A 21,343-nucleotide genomic window follows, 5' to 3' on the forward strand; every position below is an offset into this window, starting at 1 on the left:
CCAGTCTGCTCCAACACAGACCCAGGGTCTGAACCACGCGCCCCAAAGCTGCAGACTTAACTGAAAGCAACTTAAGAAGTGTTCCTGTCTTTAACACTCAGATGCTCAACTCCCAGTGGGGTCCAAACCCCAAATAAATCAGTTTTACCCTGTATAAAGCTTATACAGGGTAAACTCAAATTGTTCGCCCTCTATAACACTGACATACAGAGATGCACAGCTGTTTGTCCCCACCCGCCAGTATTAATATATACTCTGGGTTAATTAATAAGTAAAAAATGATTTTATTAAACACACAAAGTAAGATTTAAGTGGTTCCACATAGTAATAGACAGAACAAAAGTGAATTACCAAGCAAAATAAAACAAAACATACAAGTCTAAGTCTAGTACAGTAATAAAACTGAATACAGATAAAATCTCACCCTCAGAGATGTTTCAATAAATTTCTTTCACAGACTAGATGCCTTCCTAGTCTGGGCACAATCCTTTCCCCTTGTGCAGCCCTTGTTCCAGCTCAGGTGGTAGCTAGGGGACTTCTCATGATGGCTGCCTCCTTTGTTCTGTTCCATCCACTTATATATCTTGCATAGGCAGGAATCCTTTGTCCCTCTGGGTTCCCACCCCTCCTTCTCAACGGAAAAGTACCAGGTTAAAGATGGATTCCAGTTCAGGTGACATGATCACGTCACTGTAAGACTTCATTACCCACTTGTCAGCTCACAGGTATACAGGAAGACTTACAAGTAAAACAGAGCCATCTACAGATAACTGTCCTGGATAATGGGAGCCATTAAGATTCCAAACCACCATTAATGGCCCACACTTTGCATAACTACAATAGGACCTCAGAGTTATATTTCATATTTCTAGTTTCAGATACAAGAGTGATACATTTATACAAATAGGATGACCACACTCAGATTATAAACTTTGTAATGATACCTTACAAGAGACCTTTTGCATGAAGCATATTCCAGTTACATTATATTCACATTCATTAGCATATTTTTATAAAATCATATAGAGTGTGTCACAGTATATATGGCTGTTTATCCCAATTGCAGAGGAGACCGAGCGCGTGGGTGGTGAGCAAAGCCACATCCATCTAATAGAGGCCAAGATAAATGAATGCTCAATAGTTCAGCATCTGATCTCTCTCCATGGAATTGTTGCAGCTTCATTAGATTTTCCCCTTATTGTTTCAGTAAAGCCTTACCTTTGCTATTGGTGTATTTATTAAAACCTCAAGGATGCTCTGCTGAGTAAATGAACAAGCGGACAGAACTGAACCTATCTGGGGAAAAAAATCTTTACCTCAATTTCCAGAGACACTGATCTTTTTCAAAATGGAGCGTGAACACAAAGGGGTCCAAGAGGCAAGATGAGGGCTTCTTGGGCACTTTTCCTTGAACCAGCTCCTACCATAGTTATAAACATAAGAGTCTGCCTGCACATTAATCAACCTTCCGATGTGTAAACTTGGAATTTTGATTACCTAATTTACACTGCCTCCTCGCTTGCTGCTATTTAGAACAACATCACTCTGGGACCGTATTCTGCACTGTGCTACTGTTAGCCAACACTGGGAACCTGTTACTCCTACACATATAGCCTTGTTACCATCCAAGACAGGGCAGGACTCAGTACCAGAACTGCCGACCACGTGGCTTTGGATTTGGGCCATGCTATCATTGAGCATGGTATAGCGGACATTTTATAGCCTGTTTTGAATTTAATCTGCATTTTGGTGTAGTTTTTAATAGGCAGAATCTTAAACACAGCCTTTTAGTTTGCCTACAGTAGAATCAGATACTACGGCCAGAAGGGACCATTGTGATCTCATGGATAACACAGGACAATGATAGCACATATTTCATTAGCGAGACAATTGCACCTAAACCATACTAGGAGTTGCATATTAATGGACTGTAACTCACTCTCTATGGAGGATAGATAGATTAGATAGAGAGATATTCTGTCATGGGTCAAAATATCACAAGTTATTTCCCATAAGTGAACTCATGCGGCAGTTGCTGTGTTAATAGTGTTACCGTGTCCTGAAATAACACCTGTATGGATTACTGAATAACACGTGCTTCTGTTTTACTGTTACTGGATACCTTAGTAGTCATGAGAAAAAACAAAGGGGTCTGGATTCAAAAAAGCTACTGGACGAACAAGCCAGGAGCACTCTCCTCTGACAATGGTAACATTGCTGCACAGGAGGCATTGAACCAAAGAAATGAAGAGCATTTGTTTTTATTCTAGCACATGCTGTCAGTTTTGTTGAAGAATTTGGTACAAAATAATTTAATTCTATAGCCACCTAATCTTATCACTGTAGTAATTTGGTTTCTTCTAAGTGTCCCTATAATTTCAAAGGGGAAAAAATATATATACCAACTCTTAAATTTGTTTGAAAGCATTCTGCTCTAGAAATACACTCTTTGGAAAGATGTATGCTACCAGTTCAAATGGGCTATTGGGTCTTAGAACCGGCAGCGCTCTCCGTAGCTGCGATCATTCTTCAGAGCACACACACATTCGAAGTCCATTAGCCAAATTCAAATGCCATTCACTTTGTTCCACCAGTATTCAAAATAAACCAGCATTCTGCATTGTACAACTACATCTGAGGAGCATTACCATTCCATTGCCTTCAGTTTGAAGAGGGGGGTAATTTATAATGAGTGTATGTATTTCAAGGTTTGCTGTCTGAGGTACATCTATTCACGCGGATCTGATTAATTTCTCTTTAGTAATGTATAAGCATACGTCTCTGTGTGCAGCAGTGAGATCTTAAATGCTGCCATTCTGGAAAGATTACACTTCTTTGGACAGAAAGGGTTGAATATAGGCATGCACTTATTTAAAAGCCAGGATAGAATAATCACAGCAAGAAAGAAATTACTGTATTGAATTTTACTTCTCAGTGTAGTTAGTTACACTTTTGCTAAGTAACAGGTTAAAAGATACATAATAGTAGATACAATAGTATAAAACGTGTACACTTCTACAGCACCCATAGCCAGAGGCGTGTTTAAATGTTAATTATGCCACACTACTGAGAGGTAAGTAAGTATTCAGATCCTTATAACGCAAACAAAGAAAGTAAAATTAAACAACGTGGCCAAAAGTCATATACAAAGTCTAGGTCACACCTAAGAATTTAATAAGTCAGACTTCTGAACTCCCAGTCCTGTTCTGTGGGGACTACAAGGCCATGTTTCTCCCCTACTTAGTGAAGTTATTTTAATGTAACAGTCAAGTCTGTGGAAAAGCAAACATGTAAATACTTTAACTTTATCCCTTACTCAGAGTCAGAATATAAGCCTGGAAGCTTCTTCTGTACACTTTCCTTCTCCTTTAATTTTTAAATGTTTCCAAATAAAGCAGCAAGACAAGAGGTTCTTTAAACTTTTAAAATAAAAGCAAATCTTAGCCTACCCAGGTTCATAGCCAAATCCTTTCAGTAAAACCATTAAGTAGTTGAAAGTTGTCTACCACAGTTTGAGGGTCAAATTTTTTTTTTTAAAATTAGGCCACAATTCAGCAAGATACTCAAGTACGTGCAACTCACATGCTTAAAGCTATGCACATACCCGAGTGCCTTGCTGAATCAGGATTTTACAGTACAATTCTATAACCTTCTCCTGCACTGTTCCCTTCAACTCCCACAGTTGTTCCCCTCTCTCAGACTGGAAATAAAGTTTTTGTTTTCATCAGTGAGGGTAAATTCATCACGGGAACATGGGTCATGGTGGATTCTCCAGCAATGACAATTTTAAAATCAAGATTGGATTTAAAAGATGTGCTCTGGAAATTATTCTGGAAGGTTCTGTGGCCCAGAACTGCCTGTCTACCCTGCTGCCCACTCATATGCCCAGGCTGGCAGGAGTCACCCCATCTGGCAGTGCCAGGGCCTGGAAAAGGGGCAGGCAGGGTCTTCCCACCACAATGCCCCACTCTGAGTGTGAATCACAGGCTCCTCTGAATCAGCAAGTGACAAGAGCCAATGAGTTGGAGCGGAGAATTGGGCCCAGCCCCATGGGACAGGAACCACTATGCAGAGTGAGCTCACTTGCCAGCCTCCCACCTGGGGCCTCCACTCCACACCATGCTGGGACAGAGATCGCAACCCACACATACATACGGACCAGAGCAATCAAGTTGGGTCCTGTGCTTGAGAAATCAAGTTTTACAAAAATTATACTGTTACATTCAAGACACTCAATTTACTTTTGCTCAATCTCATCCAGGTCTCATTACAGAAAAGAGCACAGATATGCCATGGAGATGGGCTGTTCTCCCCCAAAAAAGTTACATCCTGAAATTTCATCTGAGAACATAATAATGACTTGATCCCACCCTCTCCCGCTTAAACCCCTAATAATTATGATTAATGAGCACATTGGGCAAAAATGGTACCTTTCCCATTCGTACTTTGTCAGAGACAGTACAGCAAGAGAGTTTTCACACAGTTGCTTCTTTGATGTACCTCTGTGGTCTAATGCTAAACCATCCACTGACAAACCAAGAACATTTACTAAGACAGAAACAATCTGTTGCATGTTTCCATTTGAAGCCACCACTGAAAGACTCTAGAGATATACACTACCTCTTCACTCAACAATAAATGGCGATGGGATTTGAAACAGGTGTATTTTCAATAGAGTGGTAGCCCAATCTATGAATTGTATATTAATCCTATTGGATTACTTAAGAATCCCCAGATATCACTCTGGGGTTTGACGGATCAGGCCTGGTATTCTTAAAATTATTGTTTAGTTGGGAACCCTGATGTGCACGGTTGCAACACTGACACTATAGGAACCCTTCTGTATCATTTCTCCCTCAACTTACAGTGAGGGCAACTGCAATTATTTTCATAACAGGCAAGCTTTCCATTGCTCGGATGAGTCTTCTCTGGAAGTCCTCTGGTGCTGGTCTATGTCCACTGGCATGCACAGCCATCTGTAGCGACCAAAAGGTGTTGCAAAGATTATCAGTATGCTAGATATATGTGACAAAACCTATTCCTCACATCAGACGGTATGGGTTCTGTAAAGATGTCATCATCAGTGGGCATTGGATACTGGCATTTTTCAATGCCCCGTCCAATTCACCCTAAGGAACCACATTGCAGGAGGCCCTGTTATCAAGCTGATGTCACAGCATTTCTCTTTTAACACTGGTGCATGCACAGAAGTCGGAATTGTCCCTTGTTGCTTTCCCATGATGAAGGCCCGAACCTGATATGCTCTCAGACTCAAGAAAAGAGTCGGATGTCATCACCACTGTCTGATGTTCCATCCACCTCTTTCTGAGGATCTTCCTCTGCATGGTTCAGCTTGCCACATTCCTTGCAATGGTCTTGTAGTGTAAGGCACTTCTCCTTTGCCAGCTCATGTGGTCTCCCACAGTAAGTACACTGTACTAAGAGCCTGGAGCCCTTGCCACATGCCCTCCCTTGCAGTTGTATTACTGCAAGTACTTCTGTGCATGTCCCCTTCCCAAGGGCTTTCATCCTCTTGAAGCTTCCACTGCATGCCCCAGGTCTAAGCATCTAATTTGACATCACCTTCCCAGAGCAGCCCTCCCATAGATGGTGATCCCAAGTGGTGCAGACTATTCAGAATTAGGGAGTGTGTCAAGTCTTCAAAATTGCTAGTGCCCTCAAGGCAGTAACACAGGTGTATCCACTACCCTGCCGATTGATTTCTAGTGAAAAATCTGTGCCGCTCCAGGTTTGTTCTGTTCTGGAAAAGCAATAGGTCCCTATGGCTCTTGGGACTGCTGTGAGGCAGTGGTGAGCTTCAGAGTGGTGCAGCTCTCCCTGCCTTATGCCCCAATAAGGTAAAACCACTTCACTTTCCTCCTGCCGTCATTCACCTGCATGGCTAGGTCTGCATAGAGCTTGAACTCCTTTCGCCGGGTCCATACCTGGGCTAGGTTTGTATCTGCAAAATCCAAGGCTCCAGACTGAGCTCCATGGCTCACGCTTCCAGCCACTGCACTTTAGAGAACTCACTGCTCCAACACTGCCACCATGATTCATTTGAAAACACTGATGCTGAATGCAGGCTATGTTGATGAGGTGGAACTTCATTATACGTTGTGGACTGCTCTGTCCATGTGGCTGAGTTGCTTCCAGCCTAACTCCCCACATCTTGTTTCCACTGGTATCCCTTCAATAATGACCCCTCCAGGGAACAAGGACCCTCCAACTCCAGTTCCACTGGTCATGATATAGTTCCCTTCAGCATATTAATCCAGTGCTTTGGACGGGCTAGTTTGTAACTACTTATATATTGGAAATTCTAAGAGCGCCCCTGGGAGTCAGTCACTCCAGATGCCTCAACATTGCCTGATGCTAGACAATATAAACAAACTGGAAAGAAGAGAAGCAGCAACTTTACTTTTCTCCATATGTTTATTTCTTAGCACGAGGAATGTAGTCATCATAGCTTAGGAACTTTGTATCCCCATGACAATGGCAAATCTCCTCCAGGACACCAGTTGCAGGATGATAGCTAACGGACATAGAAAGGCTCAGATCTACTTATCCACACCTCCTTCCTTTACAAATAGCCGCTATCCTTATCTAGTGGCAGATTCAACTGATTACAGTGGGCTTTGGATCAGGCCCCAATGGCTATTAAAGCAGGCAATCTTTTATGGCATCCATCCATACCTATTTCTGATGTGATCTAATTCCTTTTTTCCCCAATGAAAAAAGTATGCTATATGCAATGCTTTCCCTTCTTAGCCCTCAGGCACCTACAGGAAGGATGAGAAAAACTTAAGTCTCAGGTTTTCTGAAATTCCTTTTGGTAACCTCCACCTCAAGATCCCCATCTTGATAGGAATTGAATACAATTCCAAGAAAACAGCACCACACACAAAGCAGAGCCATTCTAACCATTTGGAGAAACAAAATACACAGAGCATGCCAAATTATCTTGCAAAAATTCCTTTGGGAGGTGACCCTTTAAAGCAACCTAACAGGATTACAGATTGAGAACTAGTACAGAGCTAGCAGTTTATCTTCTTAACAACATGAGACCCAAACTTCTCTTCCCAATAAAGTTTAACACTGTTAGGTATTCATTTGATCTATTTGGAGAGACATGAGTACACCACCCTTAATTATGGAGATAGAGAATCCTTTATGCTTCAAGCATTATACTAAAAACACCTGATACTCTTCAAATGATGGATATAATGGATACATAACTAGAGCAATATAGAAAGATTGAAAAGATGTATTGTAAACAAACATTCTCATTATGTTGGACAAGAATTTACATTTTTTTCAAACAGAATTTAGAAAAAAAGTTAATTTCAAGTCATGATCTTCATTGCACTAAAACCAGAGAAACAAATGAAGATGTTATAGAGAAGACATACGGACTGTTTTTTGGTATTTCTCTTAAGAATTTTAGATTTTATGAACTATCTGGATGCTTTTCTTTCTGTTGGTGTCTTGCATTGCACCCTGGCACATAGACTGCATCATCCCTCTTTTGGTAAGGGGTGGAGGCCCACGGTGGGTGGGTCTGTGCTGAATGGGACAGCTCCCCTCCTCAGACAGAACATACACAGCAATAGAAAAACCCACAAGTCTCACTTGTACATGGGTAGTGTTCAGAAGTTTTAGGTGCATCACCAGTTAAGAACTGGTTTACAGACTGAAGAGTAACAGTCTTCAAACAATGGGAAATCCTTAGCTACATACAACAGTATAAAGTAGACGAATAACTTTCATCGCACTTCCTATGGGCCTTCCCTTGATGGAAGCCTCTCATTAATTTCAGTGAGGCTTGGATCAAGCCCTAAACAGAACTCCTGCCAGAATCTATAGATATTCCTTGTTTATTCATTTCAAGGCAGAAATAATTTAGAAAAATCTCATTTGTTTAGCAGTGCAAGGAGGTGACCTTTACTTCTACGAGCACTTGTCTCATGACACAGTAATATTTCCATTTTCTGTTTCATTTTCCATATGTCCTTTAATTGTCTCTCTAAACTACAGAGAGATTTTTGCTTTACCCTACACTTCAGGGGTTATATCATCACCGCTATTTTTTACCAGATAGCGAAGGAAGATTAAAGTGCACATTATCTGCATACACATGAGTTGTGATTACATTACCATAATGATGTTTTCCCAGTACATCCACATATAGTAGCCTTTCCTCATCTCCACCATGATTTTTCTATCACTTGATTTCAAATTGCCTTGGGTGGGTGGATTAAGTCACCTACTTCCAAAGATTTTGACAAGTTTGCTCCTTTGTAAAAGGGTATCATGTCAAACAACAGAAGCTAGACATTAAAGAGGCCTACTGTGTCAGGCCGCTCCATCCATTGCCAGTGCAGGATTATTCTCGCTAGTGCTCCCTTGCCTCCACTAATGGTCACTTCCACCTCTTCCTTTGGGAAACTATTCCCAAGTCTAACAGATCTTATTGTCACCTTATATACAGAATATCCTAAATTTTCCCGTTCCAAATTTCATCTCATCACTCTTACTTTACCCTTGTGTCACTTTAAAATAATTTCCTTTTAGCCTTCATCTTACTCCCTTTAAACTTGTGAGTAGTCCCACTGAAGTATTTAAAGTTAAGCACACAATAAAGTGCCTTGTTGGATTGGAGCCATACAGAGGGCAGTGGGGAAAAAAATACATATTTTTCCATTATAAAGAAGAAGTGGACGCTTTGCAAAGACATCCAGTTTTACAACCAAAATGGCACAGGTTTTCAACTTGGCATAGCAATATGCCTCACTGAAATACAGTGCACTCAGGTAGTAATTCCTCCTCTGGAACAAGTTTATCTGACCAACTTATGAGTTTTTAAGAGTCACCATCCACAGCTGGGTTTAACTAGAGGTGATAGGAGGGCCTCTAAGATTCACTACACATGAATACAGTTTAACCAATGTATGCACTCAAATCCTCAGCACCTTAGTTATGGATTTCTGAGGAGCGGAGAGTTAATGTTATCCATGGAGAGCTACGAGTGGGAAGTGGTGGTGTTTGGATTGTAGAACACCTATCAGCGTATTAGTCAACAAGTGGTGGTGAGGTTGGGTATGAACTAGCAGAGATTGAAGAGGTTTACTACTGGTTTTCAGAAATACTGTCTCATTTGCTGATTTAGACAGAGCTAAAATATATATGAGAGATCATTCAGTTCTGTGTTTCTGAAGGAAAACCATATATTTAACGTAGCAGCCAGCCCCCTAGTCAAAACTGATGCATCTTTCACTATTCCTGTACCACTCCTATCCATGGACTTACTAAGAGGCCTAAAACGTTGCTGAAATCAGTGTTTAACACCAATGCCACATGGTCCCTTCTGATCAGTGAGTGGGATGAGATCCACAGTGATGGAGAATAGGCATCATTAGATGGAGAAATATAGGTGGTTATGTTAACCTAAACACTGGGTGGAGTTGACCCTCAGTGAAAGACCCCAGGGCACTGATGAAATAAAGTCAAAAAGCAAAAAGATTAACATAGATCCAGGCTACACCCTTCTTTATAGCCCCTATATCCAATCCCATTTTGCCGAGCAGGTCTATTCCCAACCTCTCCTCAACCACTATTCATTTTCTCCAAGATGAAATAAAAACCAAGCCTTCATATGTGAATGTTCACCTGGAGTGCTAACCTACTATACTCACTCAGATACCTGTGCAAATATTTCACATGTGAGACACTACTTTGAATTTGTTTGGACAGTCCGTAGTGGTGCACCCAGATCATACTTTGTACTCTGAATGAATCACTCATTGCTTCTCAGAAACAGACTATTTCTTCTCACACCTGCTCTAAAGTTTTAAAAATTGACACATTCAACCCAAACAGAATATTCCAAGTATTAGTTTGACTACCACCACAGTACTTCCAAACACACACCCCATCCTCGCCACCTTCAGAACTAAATATAGGTGGTGTTTTATTTCCTGAGAAAATAAAACCTACACATACTCATTAGAGAGGCAGAAATAGACAAGTAAATGAATTGAAAGCATGAATTATCCAAACCATGGAGACAAACAAGCTTCTCAGACATCTCTAGACATACCATGAAGAGCGAGCCAGACACAGGCAGTCTCACCCACCCCCAGAAATTAATGGATCTTGCATTCCGGAAGACTGCTTTAAGCAATCTAAGGATACAGCATATGATGCCTTCAAAGATTTCTTCAGAGACAAACTTTTAAAGTAAGCCAGCCTCACACCATATAGTGTTGACTCTGTTTTTATTTTTAAAGGAAAACAAGATTGGAGTAACTCTAGTCACACAGCTGCAGGGATGCTGCAGCAGCTATAACAGGCATTAAGCCTGGCCTTATAATAAGAGTCTAAGCTTTCCAGACTCCTATGAAAGTGGACTCGCTGCATTATCCACAGAGAGGCGCTTGGAGCAAGTCTCCTGAATGAAATGGTACCTCATCAGATACGGGAAAGCGACTATACCTTAATCCAATGGATGGAATTCAAATCAAGCTTTTTCCACAGGCTTTATGAAATGGGGTTTGTGCTTCAACAGCTCTGTTTGGCACTGCAGGGGTAGAATCGAGCCAGTTGCTTGAATTAGGCAAAGAGGTCTTTCTTTCAGGAAGACTACTCTGCGCAGACACGGTTTTCCAGCCAGCAGCGGCCATGTACTCCAGCTGTTATATTAGTGAGGTAAGCCAGAGTTAAATTTAAACATGCTCAGTTTGTCACTACACTAGGAATCAAACATTCTGAAAATTGACAAAGTAGCTACATTTAAAAAAAAAGTGTGTGTGTGTGTGTGTGTGTGTGTAGGGGGAAAACAAGGCAGTAAAAGGCACTGGCATATGCTGATTAGAACACCCTAATGACCTCTGTGTACAATCAAGGTCACAGACATTATGAAAGGAATAGTTAGAGTGTCTAAGAAAAAGTACAAAGCGAGTTGATGAACAACTACCCGGAGTTTAACTGAAGTTGTATGTATAGGTAAGAAACCTCTTTTGTGATGCAGTTGCTAATTATGCTTCTTGGTCTGCCCAATAAAAATATGGAGATGTTGACAAACTTTCCACTGAACACTCCATGAAAACATTTCAGTCACAGACACTTTTGGACATATGCTTTAAACAATTCTCACAGGCCGAGCAGTAGTGAACATGTCACTCCATTTTGGGTCTACATTTCCATGAACGCTATCCTTTTCTGCAACAGCTACAATAAAAAAAGTAAATATGGTAATCAATTGGAATGTAAGCATGGTTTGATAGTATGCACTGAGAACAGTCAACAGAAACAGAGGCTAGAGGGACATGTTGTCCAGTTCTGGGTCAATGGTTTTGCCATTCATCCAATTGCTATGGGGATCCAATGGCCAATGCTATAAACAGAGTTCTCATCTCCTAAGGTGAAATCAATGAGCATCCCAGCCACGCTTCGTTAGTGGGCTGTACAGCAAGTTCCCTCAGGAAACTCCTTGTTAATGTTCTTGAAGGTAGCACTGGGCCCAACTCCTGGCATCTTATGATGTTCACCTTCCTCTCTGGACACTAAAAATATCCCAGGCAGAAAGTACATCCTTGGAGTTAAAAAAAAAAAAAAAAAAGGTGGAAGAGATGCATTTTATGAAGAAACCACAGTGCATCCTTCCTGGGAAAGATAGATCACACCCTACATCTCCCAACAGGACCCTCCTTATAGGATACAGCTTGAACACCATGCTAGTTCAGCTCTAAGGCATGGGGTGAAACACTTCCCAGAAGTATATTTAATGCAAATTTGACAAAGTGTGTTGCTTCTCTCCTTGGTTATGGCCAACAAATCATAGAATCATAGAATATCAGGGTTGGAAGGGACCCCAGAAGGTCATCTAGTCCAACCCCCTGCTCAAAGCAGGACCAATTCCCAGTTAAATCATCCCAGCCAGGGCTTTGTCAAGCCTGACCTTAAAAACCTCTAAGGAAGGAGATTCTACCACCTCCCTAGGTAACGCATTCCAGTGTTTCACCACCCTCTTAGTGAAAAAGTTTTTCCTAATATCCAATCTAAACCTCCCCCACTGCAACTTGAGACCATTACTCCTCGTTCTGTCATCTGCTACCATTGAGAACAGTCTAGAGCCATCCTCTTTGGAACCCCCTTTCAGGTAGTTGAAAGCAGCTATCAAATCCCCCCTCATTCTTCTCTTCTGCAGGCTAAACAATCCCAGCTCCCTCAGCCTCTCCTCATAACTCATGTGTTCCAGTCCCCTAATCATTTTTGTTGCCCTTCGCTGGACTCTCTCCAATTTATCCACATCCTTCTTGAAGTGTGGGGCCCAAAACTGGACACAGTACTCCAGATGAGGCCTCACCAATGTCGAATAGAGGGGAAGGATCACGTCCCTCGATCTGCTCGCTATGCCCCTACTTATACATCCCAAAATGCCATTGGCCTTCTTGGCAACAAGGGCACACTGCTGACTCATATCCAGCTTCTCGTCCACTGTCACCCCTAGGTCCTTTTCCGCAGAACTGCTGCCTAGCCATTCGGTCCCTAGTCTGTAGCTGTGCATTGGGTTCTTCCGTCCTAAGTGCAGGACCCTGCACTTATCCTTATTGAACCTCATCAGATTCCTTTTGGCTTAATCTTCCAATTGGTCTAGGTCCTTCTGTATCCTATCCCTCCCCTCCAGCGTATCTACCACTCCTCCCAGTTTAGTATCATCCGCAAATTTGCTGAGAGTGCAATCCACACCATCCTCCAGATCATTTATGAAGATATTGAATAAAACCGGCCCCAGGACCGACCCTTGGGGCACTCAATGCTTTTTCACAAACATGGGAGATAAGTTTCCCTACCCCTCAGCTTTTACATAAGAAAGGCCATACTGGGTCAGACCAAAGGTCCATCTAACCCAGTATCCTGTCGGCCAACAGTGGCCAATGCCAGGTGCCCCAGAGGGAATGAACAGAACAGGTAATCAAATGATCCATTCCGTGTCGCTCATTCCCAGCTTCTGACAAACAGAGGCTAATACCATCCCTGCCCATCCTGGCTAATAGCCACTGATGGACCTATCCCGTGAATTTATCTAGTTCTTGTTTGAGCCTTTCCTCTACTGGAAAATGAGCTATGTCACAGCCCCGAAGGAGGTGTAAGTTGTGGAAGTCCCTTGTTAAGGTACTGGCAGCACAAACCACTAGTTAACTAGTCAAAAGGTTAATGGCAGAAGTATTTTGCCTATGAGTAAAAATGCTCATGGTTTAGATACTAATGCATCTCAAAGAGGGATACAGCCCCTTTGCCCTTACCTAGAGGTAGGGATTCGGTCACAGAAAACTTTCACTCATTCTGCATGCAGATGGTTTATATAAAAGTGGCACTAACGGATTTTTCTTTGCAACAGGATAATTGTACTGATTGAATTTTAAAAGTTAGAAATAAGCAGTGGGTTGGTCCAATATTAACAGATGCTCAATCTCACTTTAGGGGAAGCAGCCAAATCTATTCTCACATCCCAGAGCAGGATTGTGAATTGGTTAGTTTTAAAAATAAGCAGACCATAGAGGAAACGGAAGTTGAAATGAAATTTCATAACAAAAGTTTTCATAGTAGCAGCCATGTTAGCGTGTATTCGCAAAAAGAAAAGGAGGACTTGTGGCACCTTAGAGACTAACAAATTTATTTGAGTATAAGCTTTCGTGAGCTACAGCTCACCCCCTGAAACTGCTCCTCTCTGAGCCTTCAGCACGCCTGGTCCTTATCAATCCCCCTTCGTTTTACTGCTCCCCAGTCACTTACTGCAGGAAGTGCCATCCGCGGGGTGCAGTACATCTCACCTCTACCACCACTTGAAGTGATGAAGTGAGCTGTAGCTCACGAAAGCTCATGCTCAAATAAATTTGTTAGTCTCTAAGGTGCCACAAGTCCTCCTTTTCTTTTTTCATAACAAGTTCGCTTAGATGGGAAGAAATGATAATATCTGGACTATTGGGCTCCTTGACTTCCAAGGATCCCAACATGCTTAGCAAATGAATCTCTATGCTATCTTCCCACCAAGAGGTGCATGGACCAGGAGACACTAAAAACAATGGCAGTTTCTTTTACCTGCAAACCCAATGGGATAACTACATAAACTTCTCTTCAAAGGGGAGCAGTAGGGAGAAAGAATTAATTCTGCAAGCTCACTGGGACATCTGGCTGTTTAGTGGGATGAGTTGTCCTTTGGATTATTGTCCCACTGGTTACAGCTCTGGCAAAGTCTGCTGCATTCGCCCCTACTGGAGGCGGGTGGGGGCATTAGAACTAAGCAGTAATCACTAACAGACGTGGCAGACTTTAGCCCACCGAGGAGAGGGACTATGCTGGTCAGAATAAGAGTTTGCTTCCTTGGTCATACCTCTTTAGTCTACATGGACCAACCACTTTTCCGCTCCTTGACCTTGTCTGGATTTTTGCATCCTTGCAATCCAGAACATGGGTGGTGGGAAGAAGGGGAGATAAAGAACATGTAAATTTGCTCTAGTTCATTCACAACTAGCTAACAGGGTCTGTGTTTGCACTAGGTGCTGAGTGGTGTTTAACATATTAGCTAATACATTTGCAAAATGCACCTCATGTTACTAGTCTAGACAAGGCCTTTATGGCTATAAACCTGCCTTTTTTTAGAACATTAACTGTAATGTGGGATCAGAATGCCTTCTATGAACTTCAACGAAATGCCCTTTCCAGCCCTGTTGGTAGGGACAAGCTCTAGTTATTGTTGAGACTGGGGTTTAACTATATTAAAGTGGAAGTGCTCAAGGAGTTACTGGAGGACAGCTAAAACCAAGAGTGGTCCTTATTTTATCTGGCAGTGAGTCCAGGCCCAAAGCTGTCTGTCTGGCAGACAGAAGTCTTCCTCTATCAATCAGTTTTATTCAAGTGGAGGATGCATGGGTGTACCCTGCTATGGCACAATCCAAACGAATGGGAACTGTGTGTGACCCCTACCCTGCAGCCCTGGGTGCCTTACAGTGCCTTGCTGAAGTAGCTCCCCCCTTGGGATGATCACAAACAGCCATCCAGCATGCAAAACAGGGACAGAAGCCTGCTAGCCACACTTACACTCTGGCTCTTGCCAGCCTGCGTTATACTTCAGGGTAACCCCCAAGTTTTAGATTTCCCCCAGAAGTGTGTTCTGTACAGTACAAGTCTCGAGTCCATTATCCTTTTAAGGAAATAATATGCACACAACTGTCACCCCCAAATAGAGTTACCCAGACGCTTCAACTTGAACACACTGGATTAGGTAAAACAATAAAACAAGTTTATTAGCTACAAAGATATATTTTGAGTATGAGTAATGATGCATAAACGTCAAAAATGGTTACAAGAAAAATAGACATGAGACCTTTACTAATACCTAACAAACTATATTTGATTCAAGCAAAGTTTCTCACCACATGCCTTCAGCAGTCCTACTGACCAAACCCTACAGGTCAGGATCCCTTCTCCCAGAGTCAAATGACTGTTTCCTTTGTTGCTTCAGTGCAGTGAATGTGATGGGGTGGAAATGGAGGGGGAGAAAGCATGATGCCTGGGGGAATACTCCCACCTTTTTATGGTTTCAGTCTCCCTCTTAAAAAGATTTCCAACTGGGCACTCTGAGACAGAGTTTATGTGGAAAGCTGTTCCCTGCTGCTTTTTCCTCACCTGTTTGAGCTTTCTTTGTTTCCCTCCCTGCTTGATTGTTTAAATGCAAATTAAGCAGAGAACACATTTCTTTGTTTAGGGCAGTCCTGTTTGCCAATCTCAGTTTGGGTAGGGCTGGGGGGGGGGTTGGAACGTGTGTTAACATACAGGGAAATCCTATAAATTTACATACAGTATTGCCACACATTTTATCAGGACAAAACTGACCAGCAAACTGAGTTTTCAAATGATACCCACAAGACATGCCTTGTACAAAAGTTATTTAACAGTGTGTAGGGTGTGAACACAAGGATATATTCTGTCACAATAGGAAAACGCAACAAGAATTTAGTAGGATTGCCAGTAAAAACTCCTACATCAGTTTTCTGCAGAAAAGAAAATTACAGACCTACCAGCTGGGTCCTCAGCAACCAAAAGCATGCGTGGGAGAAGTGAATGAGGAATGCAAATTTTTGATCCAAGTATTGGGTGATATGGGACCTAAGGATTCAGCTTTTATTAAAAACCTAGAGGTGGATTGAGGGCATAGTGACCTTGATCAACATGGAGCCTTACAGGATAAAGGAAGATAAGAGCAGTGTGTCAATTTAGCAGTAAAATTGGCTGAAGTCAGAGATGGAGCCAGGAAGTTGGCTAGTCAGCTACCAGAAGCCAGATTGGCGGGGGGGAAGAGAGAAGGCATAGCTGGCCAGCCATGGAGAGCTCTCTTTGTAATGGTGTGCTTAGAACTATATTCTATTACATACATCTGCCCCTGTGGGTTTTTAAAGCCTTTTAAGATTTAAACTTAAACCGTTCTTAAGTATGCTATGAAAGCTACAAGAGTGATTTTTCTAACCAAGATAGAGCCATGGCCAAAGCATTTCCACCACAGGACCAAGGGGAATCACTGATTGAAGCCATAACTAGCTTAGTCTTTCTACTCTAGAAAAAGGAAACAAACACCGTCAGCTAGGTCTCTGGCTCTCTAAAGTTCTCACCAATGGGAGCACAGGTTGGGGGGCTGCTGCATCAGCCGCCATCTTCCTACTGTGGAGAGAGAAGAACTGAAGAGCACTGCAGAGATTAGGACTCCACATAGCTATACCAACCCTTCACTTGTCAATCCTGAGTTTCAGGATTCCCTCATGGCTTTCAGGGTACCAGCAGGATTTGTTAGTCTTTGCTCTGGCCTGCCTCATGGGATACAAGATTGCCCGCTCCATTTTCATTCAGCCTGTTCTTTGCTGCTGTTCTAAAGCGGAGTACCCCTTTGGAGCTATTCGCTGCTGGTTTTTTTGATTCCTCTAGTCTTATCCCAGCAACAAACAGCAGAAAAGTGAACAGAAGCGCAGCCACTGGCAGGAAGGTCCATGTGGCAGGAGAAAACCTCTGTGGACATAAGACAAACCAAGGTAATATGAGCAAAAAACCAACCCCTTAGGGAACTGACTCAGCTCTCCGAGCCAGGGTAAGAACCCTCTCTCTTCTCCTCATGTCTCTCTAGCAAGCCTTTCTGTAGCTCTTCCCCTGAATACTTAGGCAAGCTAGGAGCTTGGGAGTGGAAGCGGGTGTTGATTCCTAGTGTACTGAAGAGCAGTTATGGCCTCTCTTCCCCTTTCACAAGCTTGTTATAGGTTCCTCCCCTCCCCCATCCTCCTTTCTAGGCTGCCACCTTTGTTGAGAAGCCTATTAATTGTATACTGTACTACATATTGGCCTCTGGGACCTTTACCTCTCTTGTAAGGCAACCAGGATTAAACTTCACTTGCTTTCTGCCCCACTGTTTCTGAAGCATGGTTTTTCTGCAGTAGATTCCCCATATTACAGAGCCAAACAGAAGTCCATAGGCAGAGAGCACTGGGCACTTCTTTAACCAGCAGCTCTCTCAAAGTCAGGCTTTAAATATTGCTCACTCTCTCTAAGGCTTGTCCTTGAAGCTATTTAATTGAAGAGTAAAATCCTGAGCCTTCTATTAAACCTGGAAGCTGGCTAGAACTGCGGGGTTTAAATCACCTCCAACTCCGGCTTTAAACAGTGCTGGTGTCACAAAAGCAAGACCCTTTTCCATACCGTTACCAAAGTTGTTAGATTGCAAGAGATTTTATTTGTCCGAATAGTAAATGTTATGCTGAGCAAGATGGGTACAGTTCTTTAAAAGAATGGCACATTAGCAGAATTAGACTACATCAGTCTTGGTCTCGATTCTGTACTCTATGCATCCAATCCTGTACTTATTTCAAACATTTAAGTGGCTTTTCAGCCTCCCACAAGAGTATTCCTATTCAATGCCCATGTGGAGGCATATTCTGTGCTTGCATCAGCCACAGTGATTTTATACTTACATCACACCTTATTTTACAGTGCACTGATCTAGCAAATGTCCCCATAATGTGGGAGTCCACAACAAAACTAGAGTGCTATCTGAATGTAACATCTTTCTAAGAGGTAGATTTCTCATCTAGGGCTGAAGCTGCCTGAACCTGCAAAAGGCTGGCCTATTTCCTGGCCCTGACAGAGGAGTGGGTGACGTATCAGCTCAAGATGAGACCAGTTGATGAAAAAAGAAATTTCAATATAAATCTCCTAGCACTACTTATGATTAAACATCTGACTTTCCTTATGGTGACTGATCAAAGCCCTTGATCGGGCAGATATTTACATTGTTGCCACGCTAGTGGCATTAGAAATACTCAAGAGAAATAGTAGCAAGATGAGTTGCAGCCACAGTTCAGATCTGTGTCTGAACATCTCAAGGAGTTCAGGCAGGGGTGGGATGTTTGCATCCTGGGTTATTTGAATGTTCATGATTGTTCTACAAATCTTCTTTTGCATGGCAATAGTGGAACAATGGCATGACTACAGGAGGCTCTTAAGGTCTCTTATCCAGTTCAGAGCAGAGGGCATAGCCATATCAATGGCTGTGACACCCCCAGGGTGAGGGTAGATTATTTATAAATAATCTATTGCCCATTCTATTAATTGACAACCAAGTGTCTAGGAACCAGTTTGTCCTATCCATTTATTCAATAGCCAGACAGCATACTCTTGCCTGTAAGAAGTATAACCAAGTGCCTCTTAAGTAAAATATTAGTTTTAGTATTAATATTAAGTAAGGAACCATTTTTGAGTGGAAGAAAGCATCCTCTAGAAGCATTCTTGGAGTGTAGTATAACTCTGCACATTAGAAAAAAAGTGAATTGTTGCAGCATGCATTTTTCTAGACAAATGGAGTGTATAAATATTTTCCCTGTATTTGATATATGCATCATGTTTTAAAGTTGTTCATAACAAAACTATATTTTGGGATTATTAGAATTATTCTCCTTGCCTCCAAAACTAGAGCCATGAGAGCATACCAGTAACACTCAGACATTCAAGCTTATTCATCTTCCAATAAAAACTAGAGCCCTGTGATCAGGAGCCCATTGTGGTAGGATTTAGACGGTCTCTGCCCAGAAGAGCTTACCATCTAAATAGGCAGAAGGCAGGGCAAATGGGAGAAAGAAGATAGCCCCATTAGAGTGAATTGCCCAGTTTTGTGTGGGAAAGTTTCCTTGAAGTCTTTAAAAAAAAAGTACCATTTTCATATGGTTTCTGATGAAAAACAAAGAAAGGGTGGGAGGGGAGGGAAGATTAAAGCTATGTTAGGACCTTTGCAGTATTTTTAATTTTCAAGATCTCTTGTAGGACTCAAAATCCAGAAAGCTTTCTGGAACTTAGGTTCCAGTTTCTAGGCAATTGGTGAGACACTCCTTCATAGCTGGCCGGATTGCTTGTAATGTCTAAAGTAAACAATTTATTTCACTGCTGGACACCCAGAAATTCTCCAAACCTTAGTTTAAGGAAAAAGTGTTTCTTGAACTGAATGGTTAAATTCATAAGCATTTAAAGTATCTCCTTATTCTGGGTAAAAATAGGATGATTTTAGGAATGAGCTGAGCATTGGATAGTGGAAGGAGGTACAACTTCCCATCTCCCCAATCCAAACAAACCTGCAAGCTGCTAGAGCCTCAGGTAGCATCACCCTGCCCAGGAAATGGTTCATTAAGACAAAATAGTTCTCCAGGAAGCCACAGTCCAAAGACTTGTCCTCAGGCTAGGTTTCACCCAGGACTCCTTCCTCCAGACCCATCTATTTCCAGCACTAGCTCTTTGCTTGGAGGCTAGGTTGTGGGACAAGTGAGCTGGCTGAAGCAGAGAGTCAGCGTTAACCCATTCAGTGCTTTCTGGCAACAGCTTTCCTTGCTGGAGGGTCAGGTGAGGTAGGCTGACATTGCCAGACTGTTACATAGGGCTGCAGTTCTCAGCCTTTGGCATACCAGCACCCCTTGGTGCTTCCTTTCCCATCTAGCCAATGCACCCTTGCCTTTAACACTGTAGGAAAGGCAGGTCTGGTGGTGAACCTCTCACCCTTGTTGGGTCACGACTACTAGCCTGAGATCCCCCGAGACAGAAAACATTTCCCCCTTTTATTTATTAGGGTCTAAATCCTCCCATGAGATGTACATAGAACAAGTTTCAGAGCAGGGCCTTGCATTATAATCTGGAGGGGGTCCTTCCTCCTACCAGTTTTCTGAAGTTTCCTTCAGAGGTGAGGGACATTTAAAAATAAATGTGAAAAGATTTAGCATCAGTATCCAAGTCCTAGATACTGAAGTACTTCTTTTGTCAACAATGTAAACACACAAATAAGTCTTGGGTTCCAAAAGATAATAGCTTGTTTATTATAGATGTTTCTGTGTCCTTTGGGGCTAATCCAGGCAAGACAACTACAGGTCATAGAATATCAGGGTTGAAAGGGACCTCAGGAGGTCATCTAGTCTAACCCCCTGCTCAAAAGGGGATCAATCCCCATTTTTTTTTTGCCCCAGATCCCTAAATGGCCCCCTCAAGGACTGAACTCACAACAGTGGGTTTAGCAGGCCAATGCTCAAACCACTGAGCTATCCCTCCCCCTTTCACTTCTGTTTAGTGATTCTTGCCCCTTTAAAGTCCAAGCCTCAAAAAGAACCAAGTTTCTCTTTGTCTGAGATTTTTATCCCCTTCACCTGAGTCCAAGGGGATAGGATGAACTCATGTGCAGATCTTCCCTTCCTGGAGGGCATGAGGAATGCAATCAACAAGGTTTCTGTCCTTTCATGCTTCACAGTGGCCCACTGAAAGCCAACGAGCCATCTCATGTGCAGGATGAGCACTTAATCCTTCCCACCCCCCAGTTTGGTGGGTTACACGATTGTGTGTTTCCATTGTAAACTTCTAATAGACCTTCATACCATGGGCTACAGAGGTTGTGTGTGACATCAATACATGCAGCATCCTACCAGCTACTCATGAGATCGAAACACCAAATGTTCTTATGGACTGTAATATTTATCTTACTACAGGTTTCAGAGTAACAGCCGTGTTAGTCTGTATTCGCAAAAAGAAAAGGAGGACTTGTGGCACCTTAGAGAATAACCAATTTATCTGAGCATGAGCTTTCGTGAGCTACAGCTGAAGTGAGCTGTAGCTCACGAAAGCTCATGCTCAGATAAATTGGTTATTCTCTAAGGTGCCACAAGTCCTCCTTTTCTTTCATCTTAATACAAATACACAGGTAAGCCAGCTGGGTTCTAGCTACACATTTGTCAGTGTTCAGTGAGGCCTGTGAGGCTTGTAAGCCACATGCAAC

This window comes from Lepidochelys kempii, chromosome 11 (assembly GCF_965140265.1).
Source record: "Lepidochelys kempii isolate rLepKem1 chromosome 11, rLepKem1.hap2, whole genome shotgun sequence".
In the NCBI taxonomy this organism is placed as follows: Eukaryota; Metazoa; Chordata; order Testudines; family Cheloniidae; genus Lepidochelys; species Lepidochelys kempii.